The sequence below is a fragment of the Phascolarctos cinereus genome, unplaced genomic scaffold (genome assembly GCF_003287225.1).
Source record: "Phascolarctos cinereus isolate Bilbo 61053 unplaced genomic scaffold, phaCin_HiC Scaffold_726;HRSCAF=1367, whole genome shotgun sequence".
NCBI classification, from domain to species: Eukaryota; Metazoa; Chordata; class Mammalia; order Diprotodontia; family Phascolarctidae; genus Phascolarctos; species Phascolarctos cinereus.
This window is the reverse complement of record NW_027556098.1, coordinates 193,243,734-193,258,469: the sequence shown is the minus strand read 5'-3', so window position 1 is coordinate 193,258,469 and position 14,736 is coordinate 193,243,734. Positions and strand designations below refer to the sequence as shown.

The window sequence follows — 14,736 nt, the reverse complement described above, 5'->3', positions numbered from 1 at the left end:
TATTGTGGAAAATGTGACTTAGTGTAGAATACATGCATTAGAAGAGGGGGAAATTACTTAAGGGCTTGTTAAAAAAATCTGGTTTGACATTTTGGGTGGATCCTTTTCCTTCTCACTCCCTTCCCCCCAAATACAGTCAGGCACAGTCATACTCTGACTAACACTGTCTTGTCCAACTTTGTGTCATTATTATGTTTGACCCTTCAGTGAGTTTGTGATCTCACTAATGTGTCTATTCTCTTAAGAGATGCAGATTGTCTCCAGCAGCACCTAACCAATGTGGGACTCTTGTCCATGTCCTGGGCAACTAGGTGTCACAGTGGTTAGAATGCTGTCTCTGGATGCAGGAAGAAGTGAGTTCAAAATCAGTCTTAGACATTAGATGTGTGACCCTGGGTAGACCACTTAACTTCTGCCTCAGTTTCCTCATTTGTAAAATGGAAATAATAATAGCATCTACCTCCCAGGGTCGTGGTGAGGATCAAATGAGGTAAAAAATGTAAAGTATTTATCACAGTACCTGGCACATAGCAAGGACTATATAAATATTAGCTGCTTTGATGATAATGATGATGATGACAACATCGACAGTGTGGTCACAGGGTAATTGTGAGGATCCCCAGAGAGAATATTTGTAAAAATGCTTATCACAGTGCCTGGCACATAGTAGGTGCTTAATAAATGTTTGTTCCTTTCTCCTTCCCTTCCTCCTATAGGTCCTTCATGTGAGGTCCACCCAGTGTACTGGGAGCCTTTTGCTAGATCTCTTAATCTTGGTAGCTGTGCAGTGGCATTAATATATTAGAAGGAGGGGCAGCTAGGTGGCACGATGGATAGAGCTCCAGCCAGAGTCCGAAGGATCTGAGTTCAAATCTGGCGTTGGACACATAACACTCACTAGCTGTGTGACCCTGGGCAAGTCATTTAAGCCCGATTGCCTCACCAAAAAGGAAATTTACTTATTTATTTATTTGTTTGTTCATTCATTCATTCATTCATTCATTCATTCATTCATTCATTCGAAGCAAACCCTACCTCTATCCTATAGGGCAGGATATACAGTGGAGAGAGCCAATCTTTGATCCTCTGATCACTTGAGGTACAAAATGAGGTCAGTGATCTCAGCTGCAGTGTTATTTCCCCATGGTGTCCTACCAGTCCCCATTGATCATATTGTGCATGTGCCATCTTAACCCTGTTATATTTCATCTATGGTTATATTTTCAAAGGCCTAATTGATAAGGGCTTGTGCCTATTCAATTAAAGCCCGGAAATAAAAGCCTGGCTACATTGCTGCTAAGTATTGTAAATACCTATGTAAGATCCTTAGGGCAGTGACTTTTGTCATTTTTGTCTTTGTGTTTTTAACCTCTGTTAGGTGCTTAGCCGTTGTAGACACTAAGGAAACAGTAGCTGGCATTTATGTAGCACTTTAAGTTTGACAAAGTGCTTTACAAGTAGCATCTCATTTTATCCTCAGTGTCCTCATCTGTAAAATGGGGATAATAGCATCTATCTTCTAGGGTTGTTATGAGGACCAGATGAGAAAATATTTGTAAAGTGTTTAGTCCATAGTAAGCATTATAAAAATTTTAGCTATTATCCTCAACCATTTACAGGTGAAGAAACTGACGCAGACAGAGAGTTAGTGATTTTCTCAGGGTCTCACAGTTGCTAGTAAGTGTCTAGAGCCAGATTTGAATAGAGTCTTCCCAACTCCATAGTCCATGCTCTATCTATTGTACCTCCTAGCTACTTCTAGACAGATACTACAACAACAAGAAAATGTATTCACCCAGGCACCTTCAGTGTATGAATAGTGGCCAGGAATTGAGAAAGTGTAAGAGCCAAAGCTAGGGGAAGCCTGGGTCTGCATTCATGTATCTCCAAAGACAGAAGGAGTTTGTCTGCTGTGAAGCACAGGCTTTGGCTGTGACCTGAAACCAGGCCATTATGCTCATCAGGATATCTGTGCATCTGGCAAAGGTCCTTTTGTCTCAGCCTTGGTCAGCTGACTGTAATGTCCAGTGACTTCTTAAACAGCCCTGATCACTGAATGGGTGTTGCCTCAGTCAAAGTGAGAACTGGAAAGACCTTGGCTTAAAAAGACCAAAGTCTCCCACTGCATCCTGGGCCACGTCCAGTTGTCCTGATCTGTATCTGGCCACTGGACCCAGATGGTTCCAGAGGGAAAATTGAGGCTGGTGACTTTGCACAGCCCTCCCCCACTTAAATCCAATTCACTTGCAAGTCATGGCATCATCTTCCTGGTGTCGCAGTCCTCTTCGAGAATGAAGCACAAACCACAACAATAAGTAAATAAATACTGTTGAGTCTAATTGAAGTAAATATGGCAGGTCCTAGACCTGTGATCTCTTGACTTTCCTTATTTCTATGTGCAAAAATTTACTGGAGAAATAGAGCAGAGTACTACATTGCAAAGAATATAGGCTTTGGAGCCAGAAGACCTGGGTTCAAATCTTACCTTTGATGCACATTATTCAGGTGACTTTTGACAAAGGTAACCTAACTTCTCTGGGCCTCAGTTTCTTCATCTGTAAAAATGAGAACGTTAGACTAGATGAACTTTGAGGTCCATTTGAGCTCTATGTTCTCATAATTAACTCTTTGCAAAGTTCAGCTAGGATACTCTTGTCCTAGAGCAGCCTGAGAAACCTTATGTGGTGTTTAAATTAAGTTACTCTATCAATTTATGGTCTTCATTTTGAGGGGGAAGTATAGGGTCAAACGATGGATTATAAATAACAACTTTTAAGCCCTGGTGACCCTGTTTCCCTCTTAAGTATTTTCTTCTCTTTGTTTCCTGTCATTTGCTTTTCTATCTTATCAAGTCATATTCCTTCCTGTAGTAATTTCATCTCTTTTTTATCTACTTCTTAGTGGTAATCTCTGACACCTGTTTTTTTTTTCCACCTTATCTTTGAAAATAACTCATCACTTTGGCCCAGGACTTATTCTGGTCTGTCTCCTCGTAGAAAAAAGGTGTTGGTGTTCTCTACAGGAGGAACTGCAGACCAGATAAACTCAAACTCTGCTGGGGAGTTTTGAAATGTAGGGAAATTTCGGGTGTGAAAAAAGAACTTCAAATAACCACTTCAAAGAATATTGAAAGAAACACTAAGGTCCTGAAAGACAGCCATTGGTTTTGGGTTATTTTACATAGCCAGCTTGTGAATTTTAAAAATCAATTTTGTTGGTACAAATGCTAAAATGTTGGAATAAATGTAGCTCTTTGTCCAATGAGCCTTTAAAATAGGCCTACCAGGGGTGTACTGCAACCTGCTCCAACAGGCCGATGATTTAAAAATTTTCAGGGTGAGAATTTATACCATGGAAATCAGCAAAAGCTGTTAATCAGGACCTGATTATTGTTTTGTTTGTTTAGATTTAAGAAGGTGATGGAGAAAATGTTAATAATACAGATTAAACTTAAAAATGTGTGTCATGGGCTAATATGGAAACATGTTTTACATGACTGTACATGTATAACCTATGTCAAATTGCTTGCCTTCTAAAAGAGGTTGGAGGGGAGGGAGAGAATTTGGAACTTCACATTTTAAAAAAGAATGTTAAAAATTGTTTTTACATGTAATTTGAAAAATAATAATTTTTTTTAAAGTGTCATGGGCACATTTTATTTTCCTCATTGTTCCAGCATATTCTTGGGCCTGTTCATTCCACTTCTAAACATAAACTGTAACATATGCAAAGCCTTATATGTACGTTGCATTCTCAGAAAGTGTCATTATATTCTGTTAGTGGTTACATGGGATTTTCTTGATTATGGTATGCTTTTGAGTATTTCCCTCTATAAGAACATCAATCCTATTTAAATAGCCTAGTGTGCATGACACCATATCAGGTTTTCTACTCAATTTGTTTAAAGACTGTCTTCTACTTTCCAAAGACCTATGTAATCATTTTAAACAGGGCAGATGCTTTTCTTTGAATATTTGTCATGTCCTATTTTAGAGCCCAGCTTTGATGGTTTTTGTTAGTGGCATTCTTAAACAGATGTCATCTCAAAGTGATTCATCACTGAGATATTATTTCTGTGTTTTGAAGCTATTAAGGAATAGTCTTTTTCAGTAACTTCAGAGAAAGCTGCAGACCTGCCTTGAATATAAGGATCTCGTGATAGATATGATAGGACTGAGTTGAATGCTGAGCAGGGAGGGACTTTAGAAATCATCTAATCCAACTCTCTTTTTTATAGATGAAGAAAAGTCACTTAGATATTAACCACCAAGGCCAGGATTCAGATCTATCTTTCTTTCCACTATAGCAAGCATTTATTTTACATCTCTTGTATATCAGGCTCAGTGCTAGGTGCTGGAGATAGGAAGACAAAACAGTTCCTACCTTCAGAGATCGTCTGTTGTGTCTGATTTCAATCCTGCCAGTGAAACAGCCTTAATAGGTTAATCGTGGGCAAATCACAGTGCCCCAAACAGCTTTTCAAGACTATGTAAGTTACTATTGTGCATTGGTGGAGGGGATTTCCATACTGGGAGTTCCCTACACTAAGGAAATTATAGGTCTGCTCTTTTCCTCTCCCCCCTCAGAAAAAAGTATGTTATAAAAAATTTTTTTAGAAGATTGTATTTTAATTATAAGATAATAAGATCTTGCTGTTACCATATTTTGAAAAAGAGATAGTGATGGGATTCTTTTCTTTTTTCCTAATATGTGCCATACTTCTTCACTTGATGTCCTTAATCAGTTCCACAATAATGCCAAGTTAAATAACTGGAGCTAAAGAACTTAAGTTTAGTAGAAACAATGCTGCCCGTATTTCAGCGTGGGATCAACAAACATCAGAGCTGTGTTTTGTAGCTTTATGGTGAGGTTTACTTGTAATGTATTTACATTACTGTAAAGCCAAATTATTTGTTCCCGAACAAGTGATCTCACAGATCATTTCATTCAACCTTTTCCTCAAGTAAAATCTCAACTTAGCCTCTCCTCATACAGACCTTTAGGTATCAGGGAAGCCACCAACTCCTAAAGCCTACCATGCTACTCTTGGACAACTCTCATTGTTAGGATGTTTTCCCTTACTCTGACCTAAAATCTGTGTCTCTGCAACATTATGTTTTATGAATGTCTTAAACTTCTGGGTTCAAGAAAAAAGCAGAATGCATTTTTTTTTACCAAGCAAATGTTTAAACAAATTCCTCTACATTTCTTGTTCTACACATGAAGAACCTCACTGACTCATGCCCCCTGAAGGTAGATTAAACGGCTTTTTATAAGAATCTCATACCGTACATTTTTCCAGTTGCTATTTATTCTGAAAGAATAGCCTAATTTTGTTCCATATCTTTTTTCACTCCAACATTTGGATTGTTAGGAACGCTTCCCAGTAAGTACTCTGGCTATAAGTAGATGACTGTATAATGGGAAAAACATGAATATAATGTGTTTGTATTAATATTTTACAAGAAGATAGTAAAGCCTCCTGGCGCAGAAATAATAGGCGATTCCAAGTCTCAGCTGAAGTTGTGACAGGGTGAGGAAGTGAGTGCACAGGAGAAAGCAGGCAGCTAGATGGCAAAGTAGATAGAGCGCTGAGCGTGGAGTCAGGAATCCCAAGTTCAAATCCAGCCTCAGACAATAACTAGTTGTGTGACCTTGGGCAAATCACTTAACCTGTTTGCTTCAGTTTCCTTATCTGTGAAATGAGGATAATAATAGCATCTATCTCCCAGGGTTATTGGGAGCCTCAAATGAGATAAAAGTTGTAAAATACTTAGTACAGTGCTTGGCACATGGTAAGCACCATATAAAGGCTAACTATTATCACTATAGTTTAACCATGATAGTGTACGTCAGGTGGGCAAAAATTTGTTGAACTAAGAATGAGGCAAATAAAGACGCATTCGTTTGCCACAACTGTATTTTATGAAGTGTGGGCCTCTATTCCTTTACCATATAGGAAACAGAGCAAAGTTACTGAGTGAGGTTATTGTGCAGAACAATAGAATTTGGAGTGTCTGGGTCCTAGCCCTGGTTCCATGTGCACCCCCCCCCAAAGAACTAGAATGGTAACCCGCGATTATAATAAGTAACATTTATGTACTCTAAGATTTGCAAAGTATTTTTTATGGACTCACTTGATCCTAAAAACACACACACACGCGCGCACACACACGCACACACACACACACACACACACACACTCTTTTATATCTCTGTTTTCGTATGAAGAAACTGAGGCTCAGATACCATAGGTGACTTGCCCTTCACTAAACCCAGTTCAGTAGATGTCAGAGGCTAGTTTTGAACCTAGGTCTTTCTTGACCCCCTAGTGGTAAGAAGTCCTGCCACTATACTGCACTACCTCAGTATTTTGGGTAGGGCTTTGTATGAAATTTAAATTTAGACAGCATTTATCCAGCTTTTGTTATTTTCAGTTTGGAAATCATTTGAGTCTTTAGGATGTGAACTACAACAAGTCCTGAAAGGCATGATTCAGATTAACAGAGGGCCTCTCTGAGAATGAGCTTTTTAAAAGGCTGTATTTGGAAAGGTGCTTGACAATTAGCAGATCTTTAGTTCTGCTGTATATGTGGAAATGCTCTCTCTCTCTCTTTTTGTGCTTAAGTTGAGAATTTTTTAAATTATTGTTTTTTTTTAAAAGAAGAAACCAGAGACTGAAAGAGAATGCGATGGTCAGCAAATGTTTCATGAGCATTTGTTAGCAAAGAGATACTGGATAAAAATCATGCTGACAGCTTTCTGAGTTTGGGACAGGATTCCTGTGGTTGATTATTGTCAATAGGAATGAAGTTACTTTCCTAGAGATGGCAAGTGAATCAAAAGAGTGGGGGTTCTTCTAAACATGTTCAAGAGTATGATTCCTCACCATGTGGGCACTGTGGATAGAACACTTGACTTGGAGTCAGGAAGACATGAGTTCAAGTCCTATCTCAAAATACTTACTAGCTGTGTAATATAGGCAAGTCAGTTAACCTTTCTCTGCTTCAGTTTCCTCACTTGTAAATTGGATATAACAATAGTACCTATCTCTCTTAAGAGTTGTTGTGAGCACCAACCCAGATGACATGTAAAGTGGTATATAAATGTTACCCATCATCAGCATCAGCATCAGTGCATCGGGGAGAAATTAAGGAATTCAAGTGTTTGGAAGAAATGAGGTGAAATTAGGTGGCCAGATGACATAGTAGATAGAGCATTGGACTTAAAGTCAGAAAGACTTTACTTACTCAGATACTTACTTCTCTGTATGACCTGGGCAAGTCACTTAACCTCTCTCAGCCTCAGTTTCCTCATCTGTAAAGTGGGGAGAGTAATAGTGCCTGTGTCACATGGCTTTGCGGAGGATCAAATGAGATAACATAAGTAAAGCTTATGCTTTACATTATGCAATAAATTTAAATAAATATAAACATTTGTTATATAATAAATGCTAGATGATGATGAAGATGATTGCATTGGTTCTACTAGATTTGAGATGCCCAGAAATCATTTGTGTTTTGGAGTTGAGAGAAGGTGAAGTCAGAAAAGCCATGTCAGAATGTGAGATTTGGAGTCAGAGAAGGATGTGTGCCTTTTTTTTTTTCATGAGTACCCAAGTCTTTATAGAGATTAACATTCTGAACAGAAATAAAAGGAAGAGACATAAATACCTGCAAGACAATTTTGAACATGCAACCCAGCATTCCATATGTCAAAAAGTAACAGATGAGTCCCAAACCAAACTCCTGAAACCTACCAGTGATAGATACAGTTGTCTGGAAGCCTACGGCCGACATGCTTGTGCCACAGAAAGTCTGCCTCCAAATGAATAGCTTTCTGAGCTGATCTGGGACTGAAGGGAAGCTGATGAAAATGCAGCACTTTAACTTAGGGCCATTTCCTATACTTAGAGCTCAACTAGAGGACATAGGACACATTTTGTGTGCCCTTCATGTGGTCGGAGAGAAGGCACACTCGCTCTTTTACGTTATCTTCATTACTGGAAACCCTTCATTTTTGTGTGTGGTAAATAACAATGCTGACACACTCACAAAATAATAGGAAGCATATGGCTCCCAACTGTTTTTAACTTAAGAACTTCTCAAAAGACTTATTTAGATTCAGTAATTATATAGTGGTTTGGAAGAGTGGCATGTGGTCTCCGTTTGTAGTGTTGGCCTTCGTGATGGATAATATGCTAATCTTTCCAAAAAGGAGGAAGAAGAGGGTGGATGGGGGGATTCTTTGTGTTCCCTAACACTTTGCCACATTAAAATTTTTTTAAACAATTAACTTGATTGTGGTCCTCCTTTCATGTTTGATTGTGATGGGGAGGGGGGTGAACTTTGTGTCTCTAAGGCTGTGCTAGTAAGATCCCAAGAACCCTGTCAGCTCCTACCAAGACATGTGGTGCCTTTGGAGTTTAGGTACAGTGTCTGATTGTGTCTTGTCTGAAGGCTAGATTCCCCAGGTTTGGAGAGACTCATCACCAGAATTATGGATCTCCAGGTTTTGAATCCTCTCCTGTCCCGTCCTGTCCTGTCCCTTTTCTTTTCTTCTGCATCAACTCGTTAAATCTGTTTTTAAATCTTTGGAGACAGGAGCTAAGATTTGCATAGGTAGTAGGAATAGTCACATTGATAGACCACAGATCCTAAAGTACTCACTATAATAAAATCTAAGTCTACAATTTAGAAATAGGAGCGTAATAGTTGTGCTTGTGATGTGTGTGCTTCCTTTCGCCCTAATTAAATGATAGCCAAGCCTAGTAAGTGCAAAAAATGAATCCTATGAAGTGGTCTGATGGATTTGAATTCACTATTTGAAGTTTTAATTATGTAAAATGTGGCAGTCGATTGTTGCTCAAAATGTAAATTCAAATGATGCTGCCAGTTCATAGAATTCATTTTCTGCACTAATCTGGCTGTATCTGGCTAGGATATAAAGGTCATTTTCACAGAAGATTGTCCTTGAGTCTACTCCTTAACTCTTTCAGGTAATTCTAATTTGGGATCATTGGCTCTGGAAAAATAGACGTCTCCCCTAAATATCTTAAGATATCAAGAAATAACTCACATTGGGAGAGAGGGACTTAGTGATGGGCACCATGTATATTTTCTTGTCTACTTGGAAATGGTTAAATCTTCACCTAAGACATTTTAATTTGAAATGTGTTGTTTCATACAATCATCTTTCACTGACTGCATTCATTTAGGTAATACCTAAGTATTTTTCTAATCAGAGCTGCTAGGCATAAAAAACACATGAATACATAAAAGCTTCACATAAATGGCTATGCAAATTAGAATGATTTGAAAAATTTCTGTTAAAGATAATGTATATTTGGAAGAGTAGGAAACAGTACAAGTAGTGGGGCACCCTCCCCAGTGTATACAGACTTGTTTAATAGCTTCCAGGCATGAGGCTACAAGTTTTTTTTTTCTTTTCCTAACAATAGTGCCATAGCCTTATATCTATATAGGACTTTGCCATCCATGGGCAATGGAGTATAGTGGAAAGAGCACTGACTCTGGAATCAGAGGATCTGAGTTCAAATCCTGTCTCTAATGCTTTCTACTCTGGGCAAGTCACATACTCTCCTCTGTAAAGTGAAGGCATTGGATTTGATGACCTCTGAGATCTAACCAGATTTAGGTATATGATCCTGTAATGTTGTTTGAAGAAGCTGTTGTTGTCTTCATTTTACAAATTAAAAAATTGAGGCCTAAAGAGAGTAAGGACTTCTAAGGTCACATGGCTGAGAAGCAGGATAACTTAGTGAACAAAATACAAGACTGAGTTAGAGAAGCCTGAGTATGAATCCTTTATTAGATTCTCCTCATTGTGTCAGCCTGGGTTTAACCTCTGAACTTCAATTTTCTTGTCTGTAAAACGGGAGTAATGACATTTGTGGCACTTACCTAACAAGACTTTTCTGAGGATCAAATGAGATTATATGTGTAAGATACTTTGCATATATATGCAGTTTCTATCACTATACTGTTACTCCTACTCCTACTACCTAATTAGCATTTATATAGCGATTTAAGGTTTTTAAAGCACTTTACCAATATTAATCCATTTGGTCCTCACAATAGCCATGGTAGGTAGGTGCTATTATTATCCCCATTTTACAGATGTAGAAACAGGCTGAGAGAGAGCTTGAAGTGACTTGGCCTGGGTCACATAGCTAGTAAATGTCAGACTGGATTTGTACTCAAGGCTTCCAGACTCCAGGTCTAGGACTCCATTCTTTGCACCACCTCACTGCCTGTTGTTCTTATTAGTGAAGAAGATTTGACTTCATATCCAGACTGAAACATTCACTAGCTGTGTGACCCTAGGTATGTCACTTAACCTCCTCTTGCCTCTGTTTTCTCAGTTGTGAAAAATGGGAATAATAATAGCATCTACTTCATAGTGTTGTTTTGAACATCAAATGACATGATAATTATAAAGTGCTTAGCCCACTGCTTGGTGCTTAGTAAATACTGTATAAATGTTAGCTATCATTATATATATATATAGATAGATAGATAGATAGAGAGATAGATAGATAGATATAGATATAGATATATAGATATGTAGATATCTATATATCTATATCTATATATATCTATATCTAGATATATATAGATATAGATATGTATATCTATTTTGTTTTTGGAGAGGGTATTGAAGGAGAATCCCATCCAGAATACCTCTAAGTTTTTGAATCTTTTACTCCATCGCTGCTTATGATCCATTATTCTCTTATTGCTTTTTTTTCCTCCCTATTTTCATTGCCACTTTTCCAAAGATCCTTCAGGTCAACATCCTTATTCATCGTTTTTGAGGTCAGCTTATCCTACCCTCTTTGCTATTGGTACTTTTCTTAGAGATAAAGGAAAAAATATGAAAAAAGAGTCGTCTAATAAACAGCCTTAGAAATAATTGAGAGAGATGTTTTTATGTTGTATGTATTAATGCAACATTGTTCTGAGAGTTAAAAGAGTGGAGGAAGAAGGAAACTTCATTAAAAGACACGTTTTGTTGAGAGCTCATTTCTAAAGTGTTGGAAAAAAAAATCCAGTGATACCCATTTAGCTTCTATCTTTCTGAGTACAGGGGAATAAAGTCAACGTGTCATAAGCATAAAAAGAGTAGTAAAGGGATTTAAGTATAGTTCTTTGGGGAGAGCTAGTCCTCTTTTTAATTTTTTAGGCTTTTTTATGACTGTCTGTTGATTAATGAAAACTTAATGAGGTGTACTGTAATATCATATAGAATGTGCCCAATCTAAGAATTGACCTTGGTCCTTTGTAGTTATGGTAGACTTGAGTAGGCCTTTTTTATCTAGCAACTGACAGAGGTGCGGTATATGCTGAAATATTTTTTAAAAAATAGAAGGCAGTGCATACATCATGACTGACTTTATTCTCTTTTTTTCAAGTTACAGGGATCTGACTGCCTTTTTGTGTGAATTAAAATATCCTAGGATTTGGTTATGTGAAAACAAAATTCGTATGCAGTGGCCTCAGGGTAAAAGTTAAGAAGTGTATCAAAGGAATGTTATGACATGAAATAATTTTATGAATGTCACTAACCGCAAAATATGAAACTTGAATATGTCAGTGTTTTCTCTTTAACTTTTGATATCTGCTGTTATAGAATGAAGAAAAAAAAGTTGTATATGACTTGTGCCCAGTGTAGATTTTTTTTTAAAGATTTATATTTTTCAAAATCATTTCCTTACTTGGACATCTGAATTCTGTGTTAGTGTTTTCTTCTCTAGTTTAATTTCCATGCTAACCATTTAGACAAATACTGACTTCCCAGCCAGTCTCCAACTCTGGCTCTTGGATGCTTTAGGTTGTACCAGCTGGGTGTCACTAATACAGTCTGCAGTGGACTTCACAGTAGCTTGGGAGCACTTGATTAGATGGTAATAAGGAATTTGGCCAAAATTTTGATTGTGGTATAGAGAGAATAGGGCAAGAGCCAGGCAGGGATGACATTGTGACTCTGGCTTCCTGTTTACCAGCTTTACTGTCTGTCTAAGGGAGGGAATTGAGTCAGTTTCAGGGTAAGAACTATGAAAGGGTAAGCACTATATTTCACAGTCTGTGCTTGTACCACCACTTTAGGGCTGCTTTTGGGTTCACTGCCCTTCTCTCTCACCTCCCTCCATGTTATACCCCTCTTGACTGTCTGCAGGTGTCATGCAGTTGTGAATAGAGATCTGGACTTGGAGTCAGTGACCCATTGGTTCCAATGCTTCCTCTGACAACTAGCTTGGTGACCTTTCAGAGCCTTAGTATATTCACCTGGGAAATGGACATTCATAATACCTGTAGTTCAAATGAGGTTATAATGTATATACAGTTTTTATAGTGCTTTATTTTTGTTTGTTTGTTTTTGGCTAGGCAGTGGGGTTAAGTGACTTGCCCAGAGTCATACAGCTAGTAAGTGTTATGTGTCTGAGGCCAGATTAGAACTCAGGTCCTCCTGAATCCAGGCCTGGTGCTGTATACACTGTGCCACCTTGCTGCCCCTAAAGTGCTTTATTAAGACCTGTTATTATTGGTAGTCCTTCAGAGCTGTTAGATATTTCATAGTTTTCAGGCAAAAATGAAAGCCAAAAAACTAAAGAACTTTTGGACTTTAAATTTAATGTACAAATGTACATATGTGTGGGCAGGTAGGTGACACAGTGGATAGAGTGTTGGGTTGGGCCTGGAGTGAGGAAGACTCATCTTTTTGAGTTCAAATCTGGACTCAGATGCTTACTAGCTGTGTGATCCTGGGCAAATCTTGGGGATGTTTTGCTGTTGTTAGTAAAATCCAAATCTTAGGTGATATTCTGCTAACCACATCACTGACACTGGACCAGCCCCACTATGTGGGTGTAATAGTCAGTGCTTGTGTCTTGTGATTGCAGGGATTCTGAAAAGTCCTTTCTCTTTCCAAAGATGGCCCACACTACCTTTCAATGCATGAAGCTCCTGATGTCAGCTTTAGGTTAACTAACTACTATTAAAATGCTCCTCTGTTACCCAGGAGATAACATGTGTACCGATAGGCTCAAATCAAACTCTTTAGAAGAGAAATAGTTAGACTGCAGCTAATCTGAAAATCTGAGGGTTTTAGTGGGCATCATACTCAGAATGAATCATCAGTGTCATATGAGAATCAAAAAGCTCATGTCATATTGGGCTTCTTTAAGAGTGAATAAATAGCTTTGGGGAATAAGGAGGTGATGGTCCCAATCTATACTGCCTTGGGGAGCTACAAGTCTGGAGTATTGTATTGAATTTTGTGTAATGTAGTTTAGGAAGGACATCAGTAAGTTGGAGATTGCCCAGATAAGGTGCAGCTAGAATAGTGAAGGCCCATAGGTCCAAAGATCAGTAGAAGGAAGTCCAGACTTTAGCCTAGAAAAGAGAAAAGTGAGCAAGGACATTCACAACTCTCCTTGTATTTGAAAGGTTGTCACGTGGAAGAAACATTAGATTTGTTTTATTTGGCAGCAGTGGGTGGAAATTGCAAAGAGGCAAATTGGGGTTCTATAGCCGGAAAAATTGTCTGATAATTAGAGCCAAAAGCGGAGTGGGCTGCTTCAGGAGGCAGGCAACCAAGTAAAGGTGACCAGTTTTTTTTTGTTTTGTTTTTTTAGGAGGAAGGTTCTTTTTCATTGTATTAGGGGTCTGCCTAACCCATCCTTTCAACTTTGAAATTATGCGATTTGCTTGGAGTATATATTAGAATGGATTAGTTTCTCAGATTAACTAACAAGGGTAGGACCCAAAGATAGCAGATTTTGGTAATAATTCACATAGCTAGGACTTTAAAGCTAACAGAGTGCGTCGCCCCACCACAACCCTGTGAAGTAGTCAGTGAAGGTATCCTTGTCCCTGTATTTACAGACGAGGAATTTTTCTGGCATCACACAGCTAGGGATCAGCTGGGCTAGGATATGGACTCAGGAACCAATTTTCTTTGCATTGTAGAATGCTTACTCTTGATGAGTACAGGATCCAAACATGAAAGGTATCTAGGGAAGTCAGATAGGGTTTGGGTACAGGGGCAGGGACGACAAGGGCCACTGCATTTGTAGGTACCTCTGGTGAACTTTCCCCTGTGTTTCAGCAGTTTTGCTTCAGGTGAATCATCACGTGTCTACCATGTGTTTGGAAAGTGGGTAGTTCTGTCATTAGCTCCTTGATGTCGCTACCCACCATTTGGCTAATGTTAACATTAGCTTGGAGAATGCTTGGAACAGATGTTTTCTTCTATATGATAGAATATCCCTGTTAGTTTCTCTGATTGACATTAGCTGGCAAATCTTGGTATATAGTTCTTGGCTTGGATTATGACTCATATCTTTGTTTTTCAAAGTTTCCTGGGTTTTAATAACAGGTGTAGTAAATATGGCATGTCAAACTGATGCATTAGATGTTGTTAAAGTACAGTCACATTTCTCATTGTGAATAAATCTTTTTTTAGAGTAAGTTCAATCTGTAGAACGTGTCTAGAGCAAAAATGCTAATTAGCCAGAGGCAACGTAGCTATTTAGAATTTGGAGAAAATATTTGGGTGTCTTTTCTTGGTTTGTGAAGTGCTTGAAATATCCCCAGGTTCATTATCCATTGAACCCTCTAAACAATATTGGTTGACTTTCAGTAAGTATTTAATCATTGTCTCGCGGTGAATCAGCCACTACCACCAGTGGTTGGATTGGATTAAATGAATTCT

At 38.4% G+C, this 14,736-nt stretch overlaps 1 protein-coding gene across 5 annotated transcripts in view; it reads left to right on the top strand.

The window, feature by feature from the left end:
• MYO1B (myosin IB) overlaps positions 1 to 14,736 on the top strand; it is a 217,156-nt gene that overhangs the window by 95,769 nt on the left and 106,651 nt on the right. The gene's annotated exons all lie outside the window — the stretch shown is intronic.